Source organism: Anomaloglossus baeobatrachus, chromosome 1, assembly GCF_048569485.1.
Source record: "Anomaloglossus baeobatrachus isolate aAnoBae1 chromosome 1, aAnoBae1.hap1, whole genome shotgun sequence".
Taxonomy (NCBI): Eukaryota; Metazoa; Chordata; class Amphibia; order Anura; family Aromobatidae; genus Anomaloglossus; species Anomaloglossus baeobatrachus.
In genome coordinates, this window is record NC_134353.1 from 24101526 (window position 1) to 24128605 (window position 27080).

At 54.2% G+C, this 27080-nt stretch overlaps 1 long non-coding RNA gene across 1 annotated transcript in view; it reads left to right on the forward strand.

Annotated features, from left to right (window-relative positions):
• Positions 1-25042, forward strand: part of LOC142272717 (uncharacterized) — a 118491-nt gene extending 93449 nt beyond the window's left edge. Inside the window, exon 3 of the long non-coding RNA XR_012737577.1 lies at positions 22623-25042. This is a non-coding gene — a long non-coding RNA (uncharacterized LOC142272717). The remainder of the gene's footprint in view (positions 1-22622) is intronic.
• Positions 25043-27080: the final 2038 nt, after the last annotated feature.

Genomic DNA, 27080 nt, shown 5'->3' on the forward strand with positions numbered 1-27080 from the left:
ATTTCAATAGCCTCTGAACGGGCAGCTGCATAATTTGGTTTATTGTTTGAGGACTCTTTTGCTTATCTGTTGTTGTGGAGATCATGAAAATTGCAGATGGTTTTTTTGCTCAGCAGCTTTGGTTAGTGTTTGAGTATTTAATGCATGGCCCAACACAACTCTTCTTCCGATGAGGACACCCCCGATCTAGAAGCATCTAATGCATGTATCTAGATGACACGTCTCCAAGTGTAAGTCTACAATAACGCGGCGTCTTGAGGACTTTTCTCATAAAATGATCACACAAGTGGATTATTGAGATAAGAAATGTCACAAGAGTCTCTGCAGGACCTGAGCCTGTGTCAGATCACAGCGTGCGGTGACATCCCAGAGCGGAGACACCTGCAGGGTTATCAACCGCCTGTATCCACCACCGAGCACATATCCATCACCTATACAGATACAAGAGGAAGATGGGCAACAGCCTCCTCCGGATGTGCCCCCCCCCATCCGTCATCACCACGCTCCAAAGCCACAACCCTGCAGCACAAAACTGTGTGACCCCCCCCCTCACTCTCCGGTCTCGGTGCCCTCCCCCCCTCACTCTCCGGCCTTGATGCCCACCCCCTTCACTCTCCGGTCTGGTGCCCCCCCTCACTCTCCGATCTCGGTGCCCCCCCTCACTCTCCGGTCTCGGTGCCCCCCCTCACTCTCCGGTCTCGGTGCCCCCCCTCACTCTCCGGTCTCGGTGCCCCCCCTCACTCTCCGGTCTCGGTGCCCCCCCATCCGTCATCACCACGCTCCAAAGCCACAACCCTGCAGCACAAAACTGTGTGACCCCCCCCTCACTCTCCAGTCTCGGTGCCCCCCCCCTCACTCTCCGGCCTTGATGCCCCCCCTTCACTCTCCGGTCTCTGTGCCCCCCCCCCTCACTCTCCGGCCTTGATGCCCCCCCTTCACTCTCCGGTCTCGGTGCCCCCCTCTCACTCTCCGGTCTCGGTGCCCCCCCTCACTCTCCGGTCTCGGTGCCCCCCCCTCACTCTCCGGTCTCGGTGCCCCCCTCTCACTCTCCGGTCTCGGTGCCCCCCCCTCACTCTCCAGTCTCGGTGCCCCCCCCCCTCACTCTCCGGTCTCGGTGCCCCCCCCCCTCACTCTCCGGTCTCGGTGCCCCCCCCCCCCTCACTCTCCGGTCTCGGTGCCCCCCTCTCACTCTCCGGTCTCGGTGCCCCCCCCTCACTCTCCGGTCTCGGTGCCCCCCCCCTCACTCTCCGGTCTCGGTGCCCCCCCTCACTCTCCGGCCTTGATGCCCCCCCTTCACTCTCCGGTCTCGGTGCCCCCCCCTCACTCTCCGGTCTCGGTGCCCTCCCCCCCTCACTCTCCGGCCTTGATGCCCCCCCCCTTCACTCTCCGATCTCGGTGCCCCCCCCCCACCCTCCGGTCTCGGTGCCCCCCCTCACTCTCCGGTCTCGGTGCCCCCCCCCACTCTCCGGTCTTGGTGCCCCCCCTCACTCTCCGGTCTCGGTGCCCCCCCTCACTCTCTGGTCTGGTGCCCCCCTCACTCTCCGGTCTCGGTGCCCCCCCCCTCACTCTCCGGTCTCGGTGCCCCCCCCCTCACTCTCCGGTCTCGGTGCCCCCCCCCCCTCACTCTCCGGTCTCGGTGCCCCCCTCTCACTCTCCGGTCTCGGTGCCCCCCCCTCACTCTCCGGTCTCGGTGCCCCCCCCCTCACTCTCCGGTCTCGGTGCCCCCCCCTCACTCTCCGGTCTCGGTGCCCCCCCCCCTCACTCTCCGGTCTCGGTGCCCCCCCCCCCCTCACTCTCCGGCCTTGATGCCCCCCCCCCTTCACTCTCCGATCTCGGTGCCCCCCCCACCCTCCGGTCTCGGTGCCCCCCCTCACTCTCCGGTCTCGGTGCCCCCCCCACTCTCCGGTCTCGGTGCCCCCCCTCACTCTCCGGTCTCGGTGCCCCCCCTCACTCTCTGGTCTGGTGCCCCCCCTCACTCTCCGATCTCGGTGCCCCCCCTCACTCTCCGGTCTCGGTGCCCCCCCCTCACTCTCCGGTCTCGGTGCCCCTCCCCTCACTCTCCGGTCTCGGTGCCCCCCCTCACTCTCCGGTCTCGGTGCCCTCCCCCCTCACTCTCCGGCCTTGATGCCCCCCCCTTCACTCTCCGGTCTCGGTGACCCCCTCACTCTCCGGTCTCGGTGCCCCCCCTCACTCTCCGGTCTCGGTGCCCCCCCCTCACTCTCCGATCTCGGTGCCCCCCCCTCACTCTCCGGTCTCGGTGCCCCCCCTCACTCTCCGGTCTGGTGCCCCCCTCACTCTCCGGTCTCGGTGCCCCCCCCTCACTCTCCGGTCTCGGTGCCCCCCCCTCACTCTCCGGTCTCGGTGCCCCCCCTCACTCTCCGGTCTCGGTGCCCCCCCCTCACTCTCCGGTCTCGGTGCCCCCCCCTCACTCTCCGGTCTCGGTGCCCCCCCTCACTCTCCGGTCTCGGTGCCCCCCCTCACTCTCCGGTCTCGGTGCCCCCCCCTCACTCTCCGGTCTCGGTGCCCCCCCTCACTCTCCGGTCTCGGTGCCCCCCCTCACTCTCCGGTCTCGGTGCCCCCCCTCACTCTCCGGTCTCGGTGCCCCCCCATCCGTCATCACCACGCTCCAAAGCCACAACCCTGCAGCACAAAACTGTGTGACCCCCCCTCACTCTCCAGTCTCGGTGCCCCCCCCCCTCACTCTCCGGCCTTGATGCCCCCCCTTCACTCTCCGGTCTCTGTGCCCCCCCCCCTCACTCTCCGGCCTTGATGCCCCCCCTTCACTCTCCGGTCTCGGTGCCCCCCTCTCACTCTCCGGTCTCGGTGCCCCCCCTCACTCTCCGGTCTCGGTGCCCCCCCTCACTCTCCGGTCTCGGTGCCCCCCTCTCACTCTCCGGTCTCGGTGCCCCCCCCCTCACTCTCCAGTCTCGGTGCCCCCCCCCTCACTCTCCGGTCTCGGTGCCCCCCCCCCTCACTCTCCGGTCTCGGTGCCCCCCCCCCCTCACTCTCCGGTCTCGGTGCCCCCCTCTCACTCTCCGGTCTCGGTGCCCCCCCCTCACTCTCCGGTCTCGGTGCCCCCCCCCTCACTCTCCGGTCTCGGTGCCCCCCCTCACTCTCCGGCCTTGATGCCCCCCCTTCACTCTCCGGTCTCGGTGCCCCCCCCTCACTCTCCGGTCTCGGTGCCCTCCCCCCTCACTCTCCGGCCTTGATGCCCCCCCCCTTCACTCTCCGATCTCGGTGCCCCCCCCACCCTCCGGTCTCGGTGCCCCCCCTCACTCTCCGGTCTCGGTGCCCCCCCCACTCTCCGGTCTTGGTGCCCCCCCTCACTCTCCGGTCTCGGTGCCCCCCCTCACTCTCTGGTCTGGTGCCCCCCTCACTCTCCGGTCTCGGTGCCCCCCCCCCTCACTCTCCGGTCTCGGTGCCCCCCCCCTCACTCTCCGGTCTCGGTGCCCCCCTCTCACTCTCCGGTCTCGGTGCCCCCCCCTCACTCTCCGGTCTCGGTGCCCCCCCCCTCACTCTCCGGTCTCGGTGCCCCCCCTCACTCTCCGGTCTCGGTGCCCCCCCCTCACTCTCCGGTCTCGGTGCCCTCCCCCCCTCACTCTCCGGCCTTGATGCCCCCCCCCCTTCACTCTCCGATCTCGGTGCCCCCCCCACCCTCCGGTCTCGGTGCCCCCCCTCACTCTCCGGTCTCGGTGCCCCCCCCACTCTCCGGTCTCGGTGCCCCCCCTCACTCTCCGGTCTCGGTGCCCCCCCTCACTCTCTGGTCTGCTGCCCCCCTCACTCTCCGATCTCGGTGCCCCCCCTCACTCTCCGGTCTCGGTGCCCCCCCCTCACTCTCCGGTCTCGGTGCCCCTCCCCTCACTCTCCGGTCTCGGTGCCCTCCCCCCTCACTCTCCGGCCTTGATGCCCCCCCCTTCACTCTCCGGTCTCGGTGACCCCCTCACTCTCCGGTCTCGGTGCCCCCCCTCACTCTCCGGTCTCGGTGCCCCCCTCACTCTCCGATCTCGGTGCCCCCCCTCACTCTCCGGTCTCGGTGCCCCCCCTCACTCTCCGGTCTCGGTGCCCCCCCTCACTCTCCGGTCTGGTGCCCCCCTCACTCTCCGGTCTCGGTGCCCCCCCCTCACTCTCCGGTCTCGGTGCCCCCCCCTCACTCTCCGGTCTCGGTGCCCCCCCTCACTCTCCGGTCTCGGTGCCCCCCCTCACTCTCCGGTCTCGGTGCCCCCCCCTCACTCTCCGGTCTCGGTGCCCCCCCTCACTCTCCGGTCTCGGTGCCCCCCCTCACTCTCCGGTCTCGGTGCCCCCCCTCACTCTCCGGTCTCGGTGCCCCCCCTCACTCTCCGGTCTCGGTGCCCCCCCCTCACTCTCCGGTCTCGGTGCCCCCCCCTCACTCTCCGGTCTCGGTGCCCCCCCCTCACTCTCCGGTCTCGGTGCCCCCCCCTCACTCTCCGGTCTCGGTGCCCCCCCCTCACTCTCCGGTCTCGGTGCCCCCCCCTCACTCTCCGGTCTCGGTGCCCCCCCCTCACTCTCCGGTCTCGGTGCCCCCCCCTCACTCTCCGGTCTCGGTGCCCCCCCCTCACTCTCCGGTCTCGGTGCCCCCCCCTCACTCTCCGGTCTCGGTGCCCCCCCCTCACTCTCCGGTCTCGGTGCCCCCCCCTCACTCTCCGGTCTCGGTGCCCCCCCTCACTCTCCGGTCTCGGTGCCCCCCCCTCACTCTCCGGTACGTGTTGCCCGCTCCGGTCTCCCCGCACGTCGCCGTTATACTCAGCCCTGAGCTTTGCAGTCTCTGCAGTCCCCAGAGCCAGCGGGCAGCAGCGATAGCAGCAGTCGGCGCAGGCGCAGTGCGCGGCGGGGTCAGATCACGGTCAGCGCGCACGCGGCTCACACAGACGTCTCTCCACATCAGCAGCGCGGACTCAGAGCAGAGAGACGGCGGGGACAGCGCGCACCGACACCCCCCTGCCCCGGGACACCCCCCTGCCCCGGGGCACCCCCCTGCCCCGGGACACCCCCCTGCCCCGGGACACCCCGTCACCCAGGACACCCCAGCACCCCCCTCCCCCGGGACACCCCAGCACCCCCCTCCCCCAGGACACCCCAGCACCCCCCTCCTCCAGGACACCCCAGCACCCCCCTCCTCCAGGACACCCCAGCACCCCCCTCTCCCAGGACACCCCAGCACCCCCTCCCCCAGGACACCCCAGCACCCCCCCTCCCCCAGGATACCCCAGCACCCCCCTCCCCCGGGACACCCCAGCACCCCCCCTCCCCCAGGACACCCCAGCACCCCCCTCCCCCGGGACACCCCAGCACCCCCCTCCTCCGGACACCCCAGCACCCCCCTCCTCCGGGACACCCCAGCACCCCCCTCCCCCAGGACACCCTAGCTCCCCCCTCCCCCAGGACACCCCAGCACCCCCCTCCCCCAGGACACCCCAGCACCCCCCTCCTCCAGGATACCCCAGCACCCCCCCTCCCCCAGGACACCCCAGCACCCCCCTCCCCCAGGACACCCCAGCACCCCCCTCCTCCAGGACACCCCAGCACCCCCCTCCTCCAGGACACCCCAGCACCCCCCTCCCCCAGGACACCCCAGCACCCCCCTCCTCCAGGATACCCCAGCACCCCCCCTCCCCCAGGACACCCCAGCACCCCCCTCCCCCAGGACACCCCAGCACCCCCCTCCCCCAGGACACCCCAGCACCCCCCTCCTCCAGGACACCCCAGCACCCCCCTCCTCCAGGACACCCCAGCACCCCCCTCCCCCAGGACACCCCAGCACCCCCCTCCTCCAGGACACCCCAGCACCCCCCTCCTCCAGGACACCCCAGCACCCCCCTCCCCCAGGACACCCCAGCACCCCCCTCCTCCAGGACACCCCAGCACCCCCCTCCTCCAGGATACCCCAGCACCCCCCCTCCCCCAGGACACCCCAGCACCCCCCTCCCCCAGGACACCCCAGCACCCCCCTCCTCCAGGACACCCCAGCACCCCCCCTCCTCCAGGACACCCTCACTGCTCCCTCCAACCCCCTGGCACTCCAGAATCTCCCACTCCCCCGGACAACCCCACACTCCCTTCCGCACTCCAGCCCTTCATCTGCTCCCCCAAATGCCCCAACTCCCCTGGACGCCCCTGCTCTGCCAGATGCCCCTGCTCTTCCCGGACAGCCCTGCTCCCCTGGACACCCCCACCCCTCATCTGCTCCCCCAGACACCCCCAACTGTCATGGATGCCCCCGCTTACCCCCCCTTCCCCGGACACCCAGCTCCCCTAAATACCCCCCACTTTCCTGGACACCTCTGCTCCCCCGGGCACCCCTACTTCCTCCCGCACCCTCTCCAGTCCCCACACACCCCTGCTCACCCAGGGCCCCACTGTTTTCCCCCTCCTCTGTTCTGCTTACCCTGGGCCCCTCTGCTCCCCCTCCGGCACCTCCACTGCCCCTCATCTGCTCCTCCAGACTCCCCTCTCAATTGGACACTCCCGCACCACCTCTGCTCCCCCCGAGTCCCCACCACTTCCCCTCTGCTCCTCCCGCTCCCCCGGACGCCTACGCTCCCCTAGACTCCGCGCACACCATCTCTGCTGCCCCCATGTCTCCTCTGCACCCTGCCCCCCTGTATCCCCTCTGCTCCCCCAAACATCCTTGCACCTCCGCTCCCCTGGCACCCCAGCGCCCCCTCTGCTCTCCCCACACCCTCTCCAGTACCCCCACTCCTGTGGAGGCCCCCATTCCTTTTCTGCTCCCCTGGACTCCCACAGCACCCCACTGCACCTTCTCTGTTCTCACACACCTACTGCTCCCCTGGATTACCCCGACACCCCCCCCCCCCCCCCCCCCCCCCCCCCCCCCCCCCCCCCCCCCCCCACAGTTGCCCCATCCCACCACTACCCTGGACGCCCCCCTACCCCGGCGGCACCTCAGCTTCCCCGGATGCCCCTGCTCCCCCAGCACCTCTGCTACTGCTCCCCTTGATGATCCCAGATACCCTCGCTTTCCCAGACTCCCCTGCATCTCCTCTGCTCCCCTACAACCCCCTAGACACCCCCACTCCCTTGGATACCCTCGCTCCCCTGTGCACCTCTGGACGCCCTGCTCTCTTGGACGCCCCTGCTCCCTTTTCACCTCTGCTACCCTGGACACCCTCAGCTCCCAAACAGTCCTGCGCTCGATGAGACCCTCTGCTGCCCTGCACATACCCACCGCTCCCCCAGCACCTCTGCACCTCTGTTCCCCTGGACTTCCTCCGGCACCCCCGCGTCACCGAACGCCTCCACTCCCCCCGCACACCCCCGGTATCCTCGCTCCCCCCGCACACCCCCGGTATCCTCGCTCCCCCCGCACACCCCCGGTATCCTCGCTCCCCCCGCACACCCCCGGTATCCTCGCTCCCCTGGCACCTCCGCTCCCCCGGACACTCCCCCGCGCTCTGATGCACCCCAGCCTGTTAGTTTCACGTGTCATGCTGATTAGAGCGGCAGACTTGTGCGGGGATGACTGAGATAACGGCACAGACACGGCCAGGGACGTACCCGTACATCCTTCATCGTGACGGGGATAAAATATAAACCCTAAAGTTAGTCCCAGTTGCAGTTCCATACGGACGTGGCCGAGCAGCTAAAGAAGTTGAAAAATACAGCAGGACCCGTAAAATAAAGCAGACGCCCCCCCCCCCCCAAACACTCACCAGACCCCAAACAATTACAGTTGGCCAGTGCGGATGGTGGATGGGCTCTCACACAGAGATGTGCGTTTCTGTCCGGCCCCTCGCCGCTCCAGCTATATTGCGCTGTAGCTTACACACAGATCGGGTACCAGTATCGCCCTGTGCGAGGGCTTCCAGCCACCAGGGGGAGCCACTGCTGCAGAACGCAGGGGACCTGACAGCAACGCAGGTCTGTATGTGAGAGCCCATTGACTTGCCAACTCCAGTTGTTTGGGGTCTGGTAACTGTGATTCTATTAGGGGGTTTCTGCTTACTTTTGGGGGTAAACGTAGCAGTACATAGAGAATAATACATTTAAGCCTTTGTAAATACGGTATATATCCCCCACTATAGGACGGGTCCTGCACCATGAGCATCTCCAGACTCTTCTCCCATGGCTGCAACATCTCTGGACTTGTCTCCCATAGCTATAATGACTCCAGACTTGTCTGTCGTGGCTGCAGTGTCTCTGCACTTGTCTCCCATGGCTGCAGTGTCTCCGCACTTGTCTCCCATGGCTGCAGTGTCTCCGCACTTGTCTCCCATGGCTGCAGTGTCTCCGCACTTGTCTCCCATGGCTGCAGTGTCTCCGCACTTGTGTCCCATGGCTGCAGCATCTCCAGACTCTTCTCCTGTGGCCTCAGCATCGGGTCCTGCACCATGAGAATAGCTCAGATAAGGGGGTGATCGGACGGCATTATATACAGGGGGTGATAGGACGGTATTATATACAGGGGGTGATAGGACGGCATTATATACAGGGGGTGATAGGACGGTATTATATACAGGGGGTGATAGGATGGCATTATATACAGGGGGTGATAGGACGGCATTATATACAGGGGGTGATAGGATGGTATTATATACAGGGGGTGATAGGACGGCATTATATACAGGGGGTGATAGGATGGCATTATATACAGGGGGTGATAGGACGGCATTATATACAGGGGGTGATAGGACGGCATTATATACAGGGGGTGATAGGACGGTATTATATACAGGGGGTGATAGGACGGTATTATATACAGGGGGTGATAGGACGGCATTATATACAGGGGGTGATAGGACGGCATTATATACAGGGGGTGATAGGACTGCATTATATACAGGGGGTGATAGGACGGCATTATATACAGGGGGTGATAGGACGGCATTATATACAGGGGGTGATAGGACGGCATTATATACAGAGGGTGATAGGACGGTATTATATACAGGGGGTGATAGGACGGCATTATATACAGGGGGTGATAGGACGGCATTATATACAGGGGGTGATAGGACGGTATTATATACAGGGGGTGATAGGACGGTATTATATACAGGGGGTGATAGGACGGCATTATATACAGGGGGTGATAGGACGGCATTATATACAGGGGGTGATAGGACGGTATTATATACAGGGGGTGATAGGATGGCATTATATACAGGGGGTGATTGGATGGCATTATATACAGGGGGTGATAGGACGGCATTATATACAGGGGGTGATAGGATGGTATTATATACAGGGGGTGATAGGACGGCATTATATACAGGGGGTGATAGGACGGCATTATATACAGGGGGTGATAGGATGGCATTATATACAGGGGGTGATAGGATGGTATTATATACAGGGGGTGATAGGACGGCATTATATACAGGGGGTGATTGGATGGCATTATATACAGGGGGTGATAGGACGGCATTATATACAGGGGGTGATAGGATGGTATTATATACAGGGGGTGATAGGACGGCATTATATACAGGGGGTGATAGGACGGTATTATATACAGGGGGTGATAGGACGGCATTATATACAGGGGGTGATAGGACGGCATTATATACAGGGGGTGATAGGACGGTATTATATACAGGGGGTGATAGGATGGTATTATATACAGGGGGTGATAGGATGGTATTATATACAGGGGGTGATAGGATGGTATATACAGGGGGTGATAGGACGGCATTATATACAGGGGGTGATAGGACGGTATTATATACAGGGGTGATAGGATGGTATTATATACAGGGGGTGATAGGATGGTATATACAGGGGGTGATAGGACGGCATTATATACAGGGGGTGATAGGACGGCATTATATACAGGGGGTGATAGGACGGTATTATATACAGGGGGTGATAGGACGGTATTATATACAGGGGTGATAGGACGGTATTATATACAGGGGGTGATAGGATGGTATATACAGGGGGTGATAGGATGGTATATACAGGGGGTGATAGGACGGCATTATATACAGGGGGTGATAGGACGGCATTATATACAGGGGGTGATAGGACGGCATAATATACAGGGGGTGATAGGACGGCATTATATACAGGGGGTGATAGGACGGCATAATATACAGGGGGTGATAGGACGGCATTATATACAGGGGGTGATAGGACGGTATTATATACAGGGGGTGATAGGATGGTATTATATACAGGGGGTGATAGGACGGTATTATATACAGGGGGTGATAGGATGGTATTATATACAGGGGGTGATAGGACGGCATTATATACAAGGGATGAGCATAGTGTGAAGTTACAGGTCACTTTCTGCTGCCTGCAGTACCAGCAATGGCCACTAGATGGTGACTGTCACTACACTATAGCGAGGCCGCACTGAATATTCCCTTCATGGCTCTGTCTCTGCAGCAATACCTTTTCCAAGAGAAATCAATAAAATAGGAAATAATAACTATCACCAGTGAGGAGTGATGGCAGCCGGAGAGCGCACCGCTCCGCAGCATTGTGAGCGCACCGCTCCGCAGCATTGTGAGCGCACCGCTCCGCAGCATTGTGAGCGCACCGCTCCGCAGCATTGTGAGCGCACCGCTCCGCAGCATTGTGACCGCACCGCTCCGCAGCATTGTGAGCGCTGCAGTCTCTGTGAGCCGAGCACTTTCCTCCAGTGTCTGCCTTTCTTGCTCCTTAGGTCACATCTTCAGTCTTGTGAAAGACGTGGCTGTTTGTGCTCGGTCTGTATTGGAGACCTGACGAGCAGCAGCAGGATGAGGGGAGAGATGATCCGTCCCACCAGCTGCAATATGTAATGTGTAATCTGGGAACACGGAGGAGCCGGAACAGATTCTAACAGAACATCTGACCCAGAAAAGCTGGCCATACCTCTAATGGATCCCGGTACTGATGTGGGTCTATATTGTCTGCAGCAGCCACAGGATTGTCTGCAGCGGCCTGTGGACTGTTTGCAGCAGCTTCTGAATGATCTGAAGTAGCTTAGAGATTGTCTACAGCTGCCTAGGGACTGTCTACAGCTGCCTAGGGACTGTCTACAGCTGCCTAGGGACTGTCTGCAGCTGCCTAGGGACTGTCTGCAGCTGCCTAGGGACTGTCTGCAGCTGCCTAGGGACTGTCTGCAGCTGCCTAGGGACTGTCTGCAGCTGCCTAGGGACTGTCTGCAGCTGCCTAGGGACTGTCTGCAGCTGCCTAGGGACTGTCTGCAGCTGCCTAGGGACTGTCTACAGCTGCCTAGGGACTGTCTACAGCTGCCTAGGGACTTTCTGCAGCTGCCTAGGGACTTTCTGCAGCTGCCTAGGGACTGTCTGCAGCTGCCTAGGGACTGTCTGCAGCTGCCTAGGGACTGTCTGCAGCTGCCTAGGGACTGTCTGCAGTGACCTCAGAATTGTCTGTAGCAGCATCGTGATTGTTTGTAGCGGTTAAGAAATTGTTTGCAGCGGCCCCGGGATTGTCTGCAGCGGCCCCGGGATTGTCTGCAGCGGCCCCGGGATTGTCTGCAGCGGCCCCGGGATTGTCTGCAGCGGCCCCGGGATTGTCTGCAGCGGCCCCAGGAGTGTCTAGCGGCCCCGGGATTGTCTGCAGGTTTGTTTTTCCTTCCCCGCAGTCCCGGAGGCAGACATTGTCTTTGTCTCCCGGACATTCTGAGAGCTGGAAATGAGCAAATTACAGGGGATCAGATCACAGCTGATGATGGATCGGTCTGCTGACGGATCATCAGCGGCGACCTCTTCTGGCTGATGACGATTTCTGGCGGAATGTTATGAGTCTGTACCAGAACATGTCCCCGAGTGGTGAATTAATTCTGCCATCTCACCGAAGCAGCCAGGTATACGGGAGACAGCGAGATCCCACCATAGGGATCCACAAGCCCACCCCGCCATCAGCGATATACACCATACACAGCCAGGGCCGGAAGTGAGGGCAGCCGGAAACTTCCACAAAATGAAGGATTTCTCCCAGAAAATTAGTGCATTCACATGTTGGTTTATTTCTTCTGTGTGTATTGGAAAAACACAAAAAGGACAAATTGGCCAAAAAACTTCAAAAATGAGTCCGACAAAATTGTTGTCCCCTCATCTTAATATTTGGTTCCTCGCCCTTTGCCCCTTGAATAAATCCCTTACATCAGTCGCCTCCTATACCCGTCCACAGGCCTCTTATTCCTCTCACCTGGCATCTCGGACTCTTCTTTATAAACGTCTCCAGGTCTTCTCCCAATTTTAAGACCTCTCCACCAGTGTCAGTGTGCCGCCTCCGGTAGACCTCTGATGTCACGGTTGTGGGTCCGAGTGGCGATGTGGCCATATCGGGCATGATCGACAGGCTTTTGTAATGGGGAACGCCAATTGGGATGTTTGGCTTTGGTAGGGCCGGGCACTGCTGGTGGGCCCCAGGAGTTAGGTGGTGATGCGCAGTGCTAAAGGGTTGTCCCCTCGCCCCCCAAGTAGGGCTGGTTCCTGGGGATGGTGAGGTAGGGATGGCTCAGGAGAGAATAATCAGCCACAGACAGGACATGGGGCTTTTACCTGTTACTGACGCTCTGCAGAACAGTCCGGAACATTCCTTACAGCATTCACAATGATGGTGATCTGACTTGCCCCAATCAGAGTTTGGTTTCTCTGCTGTATGGTGGTCGTGGGTTCCTCCTGCCATTACTTCCCTACCTGGGGGTAGGAGTCTGGAAATCCTGGGATTTTAAAGACAATAACAATCTGGACTCTTCGGCCGGCTTTGCACACTACGACATCGCAGGTGCGATGTCGGTGGGGTCAAATGTAAAGTGACGCACATCCGGCGTCACTTGCGATGTCGCAGTGTGTAAAACCTTTTTGATACGATGAACGCGCGCAAAAGCGTCGTTATTGTATCATCGGTGTAGTCTCCGACATTTCCATAATTTCGCTGCAGCGACAGGTACGATGTAGTTCCTCATTCCTGCGGCAGCACACATCGCTGCGCGTGAAGCCGCAGGAGCGAGGAACATCTCCTACCTGCGTCCCGGCTGCAATGCGGAAGGACGGAGTTGGGCGGGATGTTTACATCCCGCTCATCTCCGCCCCTCTGCTTCTATTGGCCGCCTGCCGTGTGACGCCGCACGGCTTAGGAAGGAGGCAGGTCGCCGGCCAAAGCGACGTCGCAGGACAGGTGAGTGCATGTGAAGCTGGCGTAGCGATAATGTTCGCTACGCCAGCAATCACAAGATGTCGCTGCTGCGACGGGGGCGGGGACTATCGCGCTCGACATCGCAGCATCGGCTTGCGATGTCGCAGCGTGCAAAGTACCCCTTAGTCCCCTCTGGCGAGCAGGTGACTGAAATCCTGAAGGAAATCTCACTTCTAGAAGTTTCCAGACTCAAACATGTCACTGTGCTCCCAGGAAATTCAGCAGTCTCTCAGTTTGCCACTGACCTTGAAAGTCCTGGTGGCCTAGGGACTGATACCCTGTCAATATGTAGTTGACCCCTCCAGAGGTTGTAGCAGTCTCCTCAGGACAAGACCATTCCATGTTACACTCCTATCACAAGTTGAATCTGACTGAATTTACCTCACACCTAAGCTCCTCCCCTGTCTCCTTCTAGGGCTCACATCTAAGCTCCTCCCCTTTCTCCTTCTAGGGCTCACATCTACGCTCCTCTTATTTCTCCACCTAAGGCTCACACCTAAGCTCCTCCCCTTTCTCAGTGGCTCACACCTAAGCTCCTCCCCTTTCTCAGTGGGCTCACACCTAAGCTCCTCCCCTTTCTCCTTCTAGGGCTCACACCTAAGCTGCTCCCATTTCTCCTTCTAAGGCTCACACCTAAGCTCCTCCCCTTTCTCCTTCTATGGCTCACTACTAAGCTCCTCCCCTTTCTCCTTCTAGGGCTCACACCTAAGCTGCTCCCCTTTCTCCTTCTAAGGCTCACACCTAAGCTCCTCCCCTTTATCCTTCTATGGCTCACTACTAAGCTCCTCCCCTTTCTCCTTCTAGGGCTCACACCTAAGCTCCTCCCCTTTCTCCTTCTAGGGCTCACACCTAAGCTGCTCCCATTTCTCCTTCTAAGGCTCACACCTAAGCTCCTCCCCTTTATCCTTCTATGGCTCACTACTAAGCTCCTCCCCTTTCTCCTTCTAGGGCTCACACCTAAGCTCCTCCCCTTTCTCCTTCTAGGGCTCACACCTAAGCTGCTCCCATTTCTCCTTCTAAGGCTCACACCTAAGCTGCTCCCATTTCTCCTTCTAAGGCTCACACCTAAGCTCCTCCCCTTTATCCTTCTATGGCTCACTACTAAGCTCCTCCCCTTTCTCCTTCCATGGCTCACACCTAAGCTCCTCCCCTTTCTCCTAGGGCCCACAAATAAGTTCCTCCCCTTTCTCCGTTGGCTTTCACCTAAGCTCCTCCCCTTTCTCCTTCTAGGGCTCACACCTAAGCTCCTCCCCTTTCTCCTAGGGCTCATACCTAAGCTCCTCCTCTCTCCTAGGGCTCACACCTAAGCTCCTCCCCTTTCTCCTAGGGCTCACACCTAAGCTCCTCCTCTCTCCTAGGGCTCACACCTAAGCTCCTCCCCTTTCTCCTAGGGCTCACACCTAAGCTCCTCCCCTTTCTCTTTCTAGTGCTCACACTCAAGCATTGGTTTTATCTCAAGTGAACAGCCCCAGTAAGGGAATGTAGGTAAAGTCTCCTTCACACGTCTGTGTGTCTGGTATGTGTGACATCCGTTTTCACACGTACCGGAGACACGGACACATGTACACCCATTAAAGTCAATGGGTTTGCTCATACCTGCGTGTTTTCACATGGACTGTGTGTCTGTGTGGAGCATGCATGTGTCTGTGTGCTCCACATGTAGACATGTCCATTTTTTTCCAGAAGCACTGATGTCACTGATGTGATCCGTGTGACACCAGTGTGACATGTACCGGAGAAAACCCCTATACTCTCCTGTCTCCAGCATTCCTGTCACATGTTTACAACTCCCGCTCATTATGCTCATTGCATATTCACTGCACTGCGGACCGGACACAGCAGCACAATGGACAGGTAAGTATAGAAGATCATGCTGTCAGTGTGCTACGCGGATGTCACATGGACAGTACACCGACAACACGCTGAACACACACACACATATAAAACGTGTGTTTTGCATGGAAAGGCTGACAATACATTTTATACAGATTGAAATACACATGTAGTTATTTGTGGCGATTAGGCACAGGGCGCTACATCAGCAGTGCGGTCCTCCTCTGTCTCTTCCATAGCATTAATTTCCTTCAGATGTCCACAGATAGTTCACACTGACACTGATGCCCCCTGAGCTGCAGGACAGCTTGCAAAAGTGGCGCACAATGCACAGATTCTGACAACTTCTCCCCTTTTTATCAGTTCTCAGGTGTGATTTCCTTATTGCCCGCACCTGTACCCGTCACACACAACGAGATCGCTAACGAGATCGTTGCTGAGTCACAGCTTTCTGTGACGCAGTAACGATCTCGCCAGCGATCTCGTTATGTGTGACACCTACCAGCGATCAGGCCCCTGCTGTGAGGTCACCGGTCGTTGCCGAATGGTCCGGACCATTTTCTTCAAAGGCAATGTACTGCTGGGCAGGTCGTATCGCTGTGTTTGACGCCTACCAACGACCTCCTAACACAGTCCGAACGGCCGCCGAGGTCATTATACAGGTCGCTGATCGTTAGCTGAGGCTGGAAGTGCCAGGATTTCTGCATATGGCTTTGCCCACTGACATTTTGAAAAAAAAAAGTTTCCATTTTTTGCCCATTTTCCTATTAGTAACATCTCCTTCCTGTGATCTCCATCATTCCACACTTTTCAGTGTTAAGGAATGTATATATTGGGTGTCAACCAGTCAGCAGGCCGACCAGGTGATAATGCTGGCTGAGGATTAGGGAATACTCTGCATGGTACAGAACCTGGGAAACATCCATGGATCATCACATATGGTGGTGGAGTCCTTCTCCCACGTTACTTTTTGTATTTGCCTCCATTACCATCAGTGATTATTACAATACCTAATCTTTGAGTATAAGGGAACCCTCCATGGTCCAGCGCATAAACATCTACAGTTGTACAGATTTCAGAGCCTACAAATTATGGAGATCTGTCTGGATATACCTTCTGGGAAAAAGAAATGCAAATTAGCTCTCTCTTAGCCAAGCCAGAGACATTGGCCATTGTTTCATGTAAGACTATTTGATGCCTCTTTCTGTATGTTGATTTTTAGACTGCTGATTACGGATTGCATCAGCCCCTTGCGGTGCACTAGTCTGCATCTGGAAGACAACTATACAGCCTAGAGCCCCCGTCACATTTAATGACTTACCAGCGATCCCGAAAATGATGCGACCTGATAAGGATCGCTGGTAAGTCGCTGGGAGGTCGCTGGTGAGATGTCACACAGTCAGACCTTACCAACGACGCAGTAACGATGAGCGACCTGTATAGGAGGTTGTTGGTAGGCGTCAAACACAGCGATGCGTCCTGCCCAGCAGGACATCGCCTTTGAAGAAAATGGTCCGGACCATTCGACAACGACTAGCGATCTCACAGCAGGGGCCTGATTGCTGGCAGGTGTCACACATATCGAGATCACTGGCGAGATCGTTGCTGCGTCACAGAAACGGTGACGCAGCAACGATCTCGTTAGCGATCTTGTTGTGTGTGACGGGGTCGTAAATGAAGTAGTGAACAGTGAGGAAACTACCATGATTGTGCCTTCCTTGTGACAGACATGATGTGTTTGGGAAATGTTCCTGGGTTTGGATGTTGAGACGATTTTATGGCAAAACTAACGATGCATCAATCATTATTTTTCTCAACAAGCATGCCAGTAGTGGTTTGCCCATTTAATGGGGTTGGCTCATCTCATGCATTTGTCACATAAGTGCACAAATCCTGAAAATGAGGCTTCATCCTGCACCGCTGTCTGTAAAGAAGTGGCTCTCTCCAAGGCGGTGAGATGGGTCCTAGACCTTGAGATAAGTGCTGGAGCGACAACGTAGCAATATCCAACTCATTGTCTCGATGTGTACCGTCTATGGGGTATTTGGTCCCGGGCCGTATATACCCAGTGAACAGTTCACTGGGTGGCCGTTGCCCATTTCCATGACCCTGGGGGTTATGTACAGGGGAATATTTATAAAGTTTGTATCATGACACCACTTACGGGTCGCGGTTATGGTGATGGAACCGCCGCTGCACAGTTTCTCACTGCTGGGGCTGATGTTGGTGGCAGCCTGGATGTCGGCCTTCCGCAAGTAGGGCTGGGGCCCCAGGAGGGGAGGGGGGGTAGGTGATGGAGTTAGGTGCGGAAAGAAGGTAGGCCACACACAGGATTGCAGTGTAACTGGGTTATTTACTCACAGCAGCTTGATAACTGGTACCCGGAGGAAGGCTGGTGTTCACCGGTAGTTCCCTTAGTCTCAGTGCCGGTTTAGTGACCTGGTGGCTTCTTTCCCCTGCACCCTTCTCAAGTTGGTGGGTCCCCGTGGCTTGAAGCGTCTGGGGGTCCCCTCCTAGTTGTCTCTCAGTCTTTAGTCCTTCCGGCGGCAGTTTGAACCCGTAGGGTCAGTATTCTGTTCCAGTCCCTGGTTCTCCCATCACTGCTGGTGCCCCTGGACTTTACGGTCAGTGAGGTCCTGGATGGTCCCCTCACTGTGCAGATTTTATCAGGTCTGCCTGGAGCTTTTGCCTGACCTAGGGCTCTGTAACCCGTGAGTGCTATGGTTCCGGGAGCACTCCACCGTACTCCACCGGCAACCACACGCTTGGCCCTCAGGTCACCGTCACACACTTCTGTCAGTGCGGTTACATCCGTCTCCTTTCACTTCCACTTAAAGACTCTAACTCACTCTACTAACTGTCTGCCGCCTCCCACCTGGTTGTCGTCTAGTAGACTGGATCGGCTCCACCCCTGGGTGGCCATCCATTGGGTCCAACTATAGTCTGTCACCAGTCTGTGTGGATGAGGGAAAACTGGGATTAAAGTATGTTTTGGTTTTACTGGCACTTGTCTTTCAAGTTCCTAGGGGTAGGCCCTGCATCTTTGACAGGTTGCAATACCTTGTAGCTCCTGATGGCTTCAGGGGTGCTTCAGATGTATCTCATAACAATGGAATCTAACTGCACCAATCATGGAGATGAGGCTTCATCCTGCACCGCTGTCCATGGAGAGGTGGTTCTCTTTAACTGGGCGAGACAGGTCTTAGGCGGGCTTTACACGTTACGACATCGCTAGCAATTGCTAGCGATGTCGAGCATGATAGCACCCACCCCCGTCGCACATGCGATATGTGGTGATTACTGCCGTAGCGAACATTATCACTACGGCAGCTTCACACGCACATACCTGGTCGGCGACGTCGCTGTTACCGCCGAACAATCCCTCCTTCAAGGGGGAGGTGCGTTCGGCGTCACCGCGACGTCACTAAGCGGCCGGCGGAGGGGCGGAGATGAGAGGGACATAACATCCCGCCCACCTCCTTCCTTCCGCATTGCCGGTGGACGCAGGTAAGGAGATGTTCGTCGTTCCTGCGGTGTCACACACAGCGATGTGTGGTGCTGCAGGAACGACAAACAACATTGTACCGGCAGCAGCAGCGATAATATGAAAAGCAGCGACGTGTCACCGATCAACGTTTTTTGACGTTTGTGCGATCGGTGATCGTCGCTCCTTGGTGTCACACGCTGCGATGTCGGTAACGGCGCCGGATGTGCGTCACTAATGACGTGACCCTGACGATATATCGTTACCGATGTCGCAACGTGTAAAGCCCGCCTTAGTCTTATGCGGGCGTCACACGAGGCGATCTATCATGCGATAGGTCGTCGGGGTCACGGTTTTCGTGACTCACATCCGGCTTTGTTGGCGACGTCATCCCGTGTGACACCTACGAGCGATCGCAAATCGGTGACAAATCGTGTACTCGTCATTTATTTTTAAAAAATCATTTATTTTACTTTGCGCCGGTTGTTCATCGTACCTGGGGTAGCACACATCGCACTGTGCGACACTCCGGGAACGATGAACACAGCTTACCTGCGTCCCACGGCTCCCGCTGGCTATGCTGAAGGAAGGAGGTGGGTGGGATGTTTACATCCCGCTCATCTCCGCCCCTGTGTTTCTATTGGTCGGCCGCTGTGTGACGTCGCTGTGACGCCGAATGTACCACCCCCTTCAGGAAGAGGATGTTTGCCGCCCACAGCGAGGTCGCTCAGCACGTAAGTACGTGTGACGAGGGTTGAACGACTTTGTGCGACACGGGCAGCGATTTGCCCATGACGCACAAACGACGGGGGCGGGTACGATCGCACATGCGATCGCACGATAAATCGCATCGTGTGACGCCCGCATTAGAGATAAGTACCGGAGCGACAATGTAGCAATATCCGGCTCATCGTCTCGATGTAGCTCACAACAATGGAATCTATTACAGATTATTCCCATCTTGTTTTCCTCCTCCGGTCAGGAAAGGGTCGGCAGCTAATGTTCTCATTTCTGTGTAATATTTGGATGCGTCATTAACATCATGCAGACACAGACACGGGCTCGGCCGCCGGGGGCATTGTAATGAGGTCACTGCTGGCACACATCTGCTTGACGGACAGCAATGGAAACCGGGTTGGTCATGCAGAGTAGATAGTGAGAATTCATGTAAATTATGCCCTCCCGGGATGGTCGCTTGTGCACCATGACCTGATGAACTTCCCGTATGGGGAGAGGGGCACAAACCCAGACACAACCAGCCGACGTGTAAGGTATAGGAAATGCATGTCTTTGTTCTCTGTTCTACAGCCGGTGGCTCACCAACAATGGAGTGTAAATGGCTATAGTTGGAGGTAAAGTGGTGGTGGTGATGGCAAGGACCCGTTACTGTTATATAAATTGCTCAGAGTAGAAAAAGAAGGGGCCATGTTGTGACTTTTGGTTCACCCCGTGTAGAGGCTGCCCCACCGACGCGAGGTTTACATCATTTTATCCTTCCCGGATCGGATGCATTTTCACCTTGCGATACCCTCGCGACGCTAATCCGGAGATGTGAACACGATCATCATTTATTCACTGTACATTTCGCACTCTCTCTGCTGCATTTTGACACTATTAGAACAAGGAGCCTTAATTGTCTCTGCGGTCGGTGCCTCTATCATCACACGGGGCTCTTTGTGTCGTGTAACATTAGCTATGACTGAGCAGCTTAGCCGGAGCTCGGAGGGTACGGTAGGGTCACCGTGCGTCCTGGGTGCCCCACTTCTTCTGCTTTGGGTAATCATTTAACCCTTCATTGACCCTTATGGTGATTACCAGTACCAGAGGCACGTCACAGGAGCCTGCACTCAATGCTCCCCGGTAAGATTCTGAGCGCACAAGTGTAAGGTTGATGATCCAAGGATACGCCAAACCAATGCAAGAAATGGCCAAGAGCAAGGAAAGTGAGGAGTTGGAGCACTGTGTTTAGGAGGGAAGGGACCCCGCTCCCACTGAAACAACTATACTCCAACTTTGAGAATCAGGCGGTCTTTCCAGCGGAGTCACCAGTATGTATTGTATAAGCCTCCTGTGTCTGATGGAGAGTCCAGCCCTAGTCATTAGTAGTGAGGAGCGAATCTTTCAAAAATTCTAAATTTGTCGAGGAAATTGAAATGTATTAAATTCAAATGAAATATACAGATTGGTAATTGTGCAGTGAGGTCTATGCCAAATTCAGGGCAAAATAAACATAGGTGAATAAAAAAATGGAAAAAATAACCTGGTCCTCATCTGTCTGCCACACCAGTCAACAGTGCAGCATTTCAACATTTTACAGCATCTTCCAATGCCCGGCATCTTCATCATCATTATCATCATCATCATCATCCAGAGTCGACATCATCCAAAGAACAGAATCTTCGTCATCTTCCAAAGCCCATCATCTTAGTCATCATCCAGAGTTGGTATCTTCCACATTATCCAGAGCACAGAATTTTCATCATCTTCCAGAGCCCAGAATCTTTGGCATCCTCCAAAGCCCAGTATCTTTGGCATCTTCTGGAGCCCGGCACCTTGGCGTCTTCTGAAGCCCAGTATCTTTGGCATCTTCTGAAGACCAGTATCTTTGGTATTTTCCGAAGCCCAGCATCTTTGGCATCATCTGAAGCCCAGCTTCTTTGGCATCTTCTGCAGCTCAACATCTTTGGCATCTTCCGGAACCTGGTATCTTTGGCATCTTCTGGGACCCAGCATCTTCCGGAGCCCGGCATGTTTGGCATATTTCGAAGCCCGGCTTCTTTGGCATCTTCTGCATTTTTTGGAGCCCGTCATCTTTGGCATCTTCCAGAGCCCAGCATCTTCGGCATCACCCAGAGCCCAGAATCTTTGGCATCTTTTGAAGGCCAGCATCTTTGGCATCTTTAGGAGCCCAGCATCTTTGGAATCTTCTGGAGCCTTGCGTCTTTGGTATCTTTCAGAATCAGGCATCTTCTGTATTGGTATCCTTTTCGGTATCTCCTGGAGCCCAGCATTTTCTTGAGCCTAACATCTTGTAAAGCTGGACAGCAATGATCTATAGCAGTATCTTCAGTATCATCTGGAGCCCAGCATCTTCTGTAGCCTGGCATCTTCTGGTGCTCTGCATCATCTGAAGCCTGGCATCTTTTGGATTCTGGCATCTTCTGGAGTCAGGCCACGAACTAGAATATGCCAAAGAAGACCCAGTGAAGACTGCACAGGTGACTGGATCATAGAACACAGATCAGCACCAGGTGAGTATAACTTTTTTTTTTTTTTTACACCACCCCAGAATTTTTGATTTTGGCAAAATGTTGGCCGACCCATTTTATTTGATTCATGTAAATTGTGAAAATTACAACTGAATTTTTTTTGTCTTGAAGAGATTTGCTCATTTCCAGTCATTACCGTATAAAAATACATTTGATTCCTTATGATTTTAATGATTTTCCAGGGGTTGGGTTTTTATTTTTTACAAATTGCTTAGTTTGGTCAATACCCTCCGGTGTTTAATGGTCCACCAAAATGAGGTAATCTTGGATGGCCGCAGCTATGCTAAACCATTGGGATCCTCCCGTCCACCAGGAGAGCTGCACTTCTACTTCTTCGCATTCCATAATGGGATTGATACTTCTTCGCCAATGATTGTCCATTATCATGTCCCAGCTAGTAATGTAGACTCTTCTCTTAAGGGTGCTTTACACGCTGCGACATCGCTAGCGATCTCATCAGCGATGTGACACGCCAGATCGCAGATAAGATTTGCCGAGATCGCACATAGGTCATTTTTTATAGCGCCGGTCACATGTGCGATCTCGGCAAATCGTATGTGCGATCTGGCGTGTTACATCACTAACGAGATCGCTAGCAATGTCGCAGCGTGTAAAGCACCCTTTAGGTTTCTCATCCAGCAAAATGGAGCTGTCGTTCAAAAACAGCCACAAAATGTAGTAACAAATGCAACATTTTAAGAAAAATGCTAAGGGTTTCTGGGTGCACTCTTAGGTAAGTAGTGTTTAGTTCACCTTAGATGCAGTCGCCGAAAGAAAAAAGTTTTTAAGCTTAGTTCTAGACTTTCCAGTTGGTCAGGATTCATGCAATAGAAATGTTTTTGTTAGACCTCAAATATTTAACTGGGAAAGATCATTAATCTTTTTATTTTCTTCTCTTGCAGGTTTGTTAACCCATGGAAATTACTCGTGACCTCTGGGGTGGTCCTCAGAAGAGTGAAACACAAAAATGTCTGCCGGTATCCTCCTAATGTCTGCCGGTATAACATCCAAGGATTATGGCTGCCATGTGGAGATCTGAGGACTATCGTGGAGGACAAGATTATCACTGGTATTTACGACAACCTTCAGCATGAAGTCCAAAGAGAAATAACTAGAATCCACAGATAAACATTATCAAACGTTCTTGGACCATATATCGCATTTTGTGGTCTTCTTGAATGACTTGAGTAACGGTTATGGATGAGCTGCTACAATGGAGATACGTCATGAAAAGACAGTGATTTGGATACTGGTTATGGGCGAGCTTTATGGAAAATATATGCTCATGTGTAAAATGGAAAACTTCATCAGGTTTTGGGATTATACAACATGGTGGACGAGGTCTAAGGAACTGTTCAAAAGCTACAAAGATATGGTGGATGGATCATAATACGTGTCTCGTAAAGTCCATGGAATATGTTTTTGAGTTTAAGATTGGTAAATATCTTGGAATATCGGAAGTAAAAGAAGAATATGGATAAATGATACTTGATGGATATAACCCACAGATGATACACCACAGATAAAGAGATGATGGAACCGGATGCTGTGATGTGTGTAGAGAACTTCACAAAAGTATGAATGAGACAAGAGTAGCTGATGGATCAGGTACCAGCCGATTATGGAGGCTCTCAGGTCACACAGAGTATAAATCTCATGGATGGATGGAGGAACAACTAAAGTTTATGTCCTACGTCACATGGGATCTACAAAAAAAGGAAACTTAATTATGGAACTTATGATGTGTTAGCTCATAGACTTAACGAAAATGGCTCATCAGCCTACATTGATATTGAGTATGACTTATTATGTCATGGTTATGGTGGGTATGGCTTATTATCTCATGGATATGGTGGGTATGACTTATTAGCTCATGGATATGGATATTGTGAGTATGACATATTAGCTCATGGATATGGTCAATATGCCTTATTAGTTCATGGATATTGTGAGTATGGCTTATTAGCTCATGGATATTGTGAGTATGGCTTATTAGCTCATGGATATGGTGGGTATGGCTTATTAGCTCATGGCTATTGTGGTTATGGTTAATTATCTCATGGATCTGATGCGTATGACTTAGCTCATGTATATGGTGGGTATGCCTTATTAGCTCATGGATATTGTAAGTATGGCTTATTAGTTCATGGATATGGTCGGTATGGCTTACTAGATCATGATTATGATGGATATGGTTTATTAGCTCATGGATCTGATGCATATGACTTATTAGCTCATGGATATAGTGGGTATGGCTTATTGGCTTATGGTTATGGTGGGTATGGCTTATTAGCACATGGATATGTTGGGTATGGACTATTAGCTCATAGATATGGTGGGTATGGATTATTAGCTCATGGATATGATGGATATGGCTTATTAGCTTATGGTCATTGTGGGTAGGCTTATTAGCTCATGGATATGGTCGGTATGACTTATTAGCTCATGGATCTGATGGGTATGACTTATTAGCCCATGGTTATGCTGGATATGGCTTATTAGCTCATGCTTATGGTGGGATGGCTTATAGCGCAAGGATATGGTTGGTTTCTTGAAGAATATTCTGGACATCACTTGCTAACAACCAGGAATGATATGGATATTGTGATATATGGACTTATCGCCTTTGCTGGAAAAGAACCTGGAATCCAATGCTCGTGAGCTGAATCCCACCAAATGTTGGATACGTAGACGACATATCGTATTGGATACAACTAATAGCGGCCTCAGCTGGAATTCATGGCTCATACGACATATCAAGACTTTGGATCTTTCAATGGCCATTGGAATAATGAAATTTGCGTCACAGTCTGGCTTCCTGGGATAGCTTACGATATATATCTCTAAATGTTGATCAACTACCTTTTGATTGGGCGGTGGAGGTGAGCTGTGATTTACAGTACTGCTCTTGAAGATTGAATTGTGAATGCAGCTCTGGATGTGACTGGACATAATTGATATCGCCACAATTATTACTTGGATCAGGCACCTTCAATATTTCACCATTAATGAGACTTATATTATGTAACACATAAAGAGTAGAATTACACAGTAAATTTGCAAAGCATTTTTTTGACGCAGGGTTTTTTTTTTTACAAATTGTAGTAAAATCACTGAATTTTTACTTGGGTTTTGGAAAATCGCAGCAAAAGGAAACAATTTTGGATTTGCACGATTTTAGATAATCACATTAGAAGAATGGAAGGGGAACATGTGGTGTGGACAACGTAACCTCAGGCTGAACTCACTCCTGCAGTTTTTTATGTATTTTTTCTGTTCTTTATATTCACGTCCCGCTTGGTTTAAAAAACTGTAAAAAATTTGTGACAAAAATAAATGTATGAATTCAGTATCAAGGTGGAGTCCAGGCTGAAAAGCTAAAAGTACACCCATTATTTCACATAAATCCGTTAGAATAACACAGTTGCTGCCCTCATCGCCCACAGCAAGATAAAACATCTTTCAGTAAACACATGAGTATAATACTCTTCTCACTTTTAGTCATTCTTTATGAATGGGCAGTTCCATTTCATTATTACTCTGCCAGCACTGTATGTACTGGAAATTCATTCCCCCCACTTACAGCTTACATTGCCCAATGACTTGTCTGCTTTTGAACTAAAAGCCCACCCCTCTGTTCTCTTCCTGTGTAGAGACAAAGACCCACCTACTTTCTGTAGAGAGACTCACCCACTTCCCGTAAAGAGATAACTGCCCACTGCCCACTTCCGGTAGAGAGATGAAGACCAGCCTATGTACCGTAGAGATGAAGATCTGTCCACTTCCTGTAGAGAGATGACGCCCAGCCTACGTACTGTAGAGAGATGAAGACCAGCCTACGTACTGTAGAGAGATGAAGACCAGCCTATTTACTGTAGAAAGATGATCTGCCCACTTCCTCTAGAGAGATGAAGACCCGCCTACTTACTGTATCTAGAAAGAGACACCTATTTCATGTAAAGACAAACACCACCCACTACCTGAAGATAGGCAAAGACCAACCCACTTGCTGTAGCTAGAAAGCCACCTACTTCACATAGAGAGACAAAGACCCGCCCACTTCCTGTAGATAGTCAAAAACCCGCCCTATTAATGTAGAGAGACAAAGATCCACCCACTTCCTGTAGTGAGACAAAGATCCACTCACTTCCTGTAGGGAGACACAGACCCACCTACTTCCTGTAGGGAGACATAGACCCGCCCACTTCCTGTAGTGAGACAAAAATCCATCCCCATTTCATGTAGAGTTACAGAGACCCTCGCCATGTCCTTTACAGACAAAAACCTGTTTTTACTTCCTGTGTACATAAAAACAACCCACCACTTCCTGGAGAGAGACAAAGTCTTGCCCTTACTTCCTGTAGCGAGACCAGAATCCATCCCCATTTCATGTAGAGAAACAAATACCCTCGCAATGTCCTGTAGAGACAAAAACCTGTCCTTCCTGCGGAGAGACAATGCACCCTACTTCCTGTAGATAGAAAGACCTTCCTCAATTCCTGGTGAACGAAGACCCTTCCCACTTCCTGAAGAGGACTAAACAACCTTCACACTTCTTGAGGAGGAAAAAAGACCTTCCCCGATTACTGTAGAGGAAGAAATACCCTCCCTACTTACTGTAAAGGAATAAACATCCTCCCCACTTCTTGTAGAGGTACAAAGACCCTCCCTGCTTCCTGTAGAGGAATAAAGTCCCTTCCCACTTCTATAGGAGGTATAAAGACCCTCCCCACTTCCTGTAGCGGTATAAAAACTCTCCCCACTTCCTGTAGCAGTATAAAAACCCTCCCCACTTCCTGCAGAGGGATAAAGGCCCTCCCCACTTCCTGTAGAGGTATAAAGGCCCTCCCCACTTCCTGTAGAGGTATAAAGGCCCTCCCCACTTCCTGTAGAGGTATAAAGGCCCTCCCCATTTCCTGTAGAGGTATAAAGACCCTCCCCACTTCTTGTAGAGGTATAAAGACCCTCACTGCTTCCTGTAGAGATATAAAGATCCTCCCCTATTTCTCTAGCGGTATACAAATCCTCCCCACTTCCTGTAGCAGTTTAAAAACCTTCCCCATTTCCGGTAGAGGTATAAAGGCCCTCCCCACTTCCTGTAGAGTTATAAAGGCCCTCCCCTTTCCTGTAGAGTTATAAAGGCCCTCCCCTTTCCTGTAGAGGTATAAAGGCCCTCCCCACTTCCTGTAGAGGTATAAAGGCCCTCCCCACTTCATGTAATGCTTTAAAGGCCCTCCACACTTCTTGTAGAGGTACAAAGTCCCTTCCCACTTCCTGTACAGGTATAAAGGCCCTCCACACTTCTTGTAGAGATATAAAGGCCCTCCACACTTCTTGTAGAGGTATGAAGGCCCTCCCCA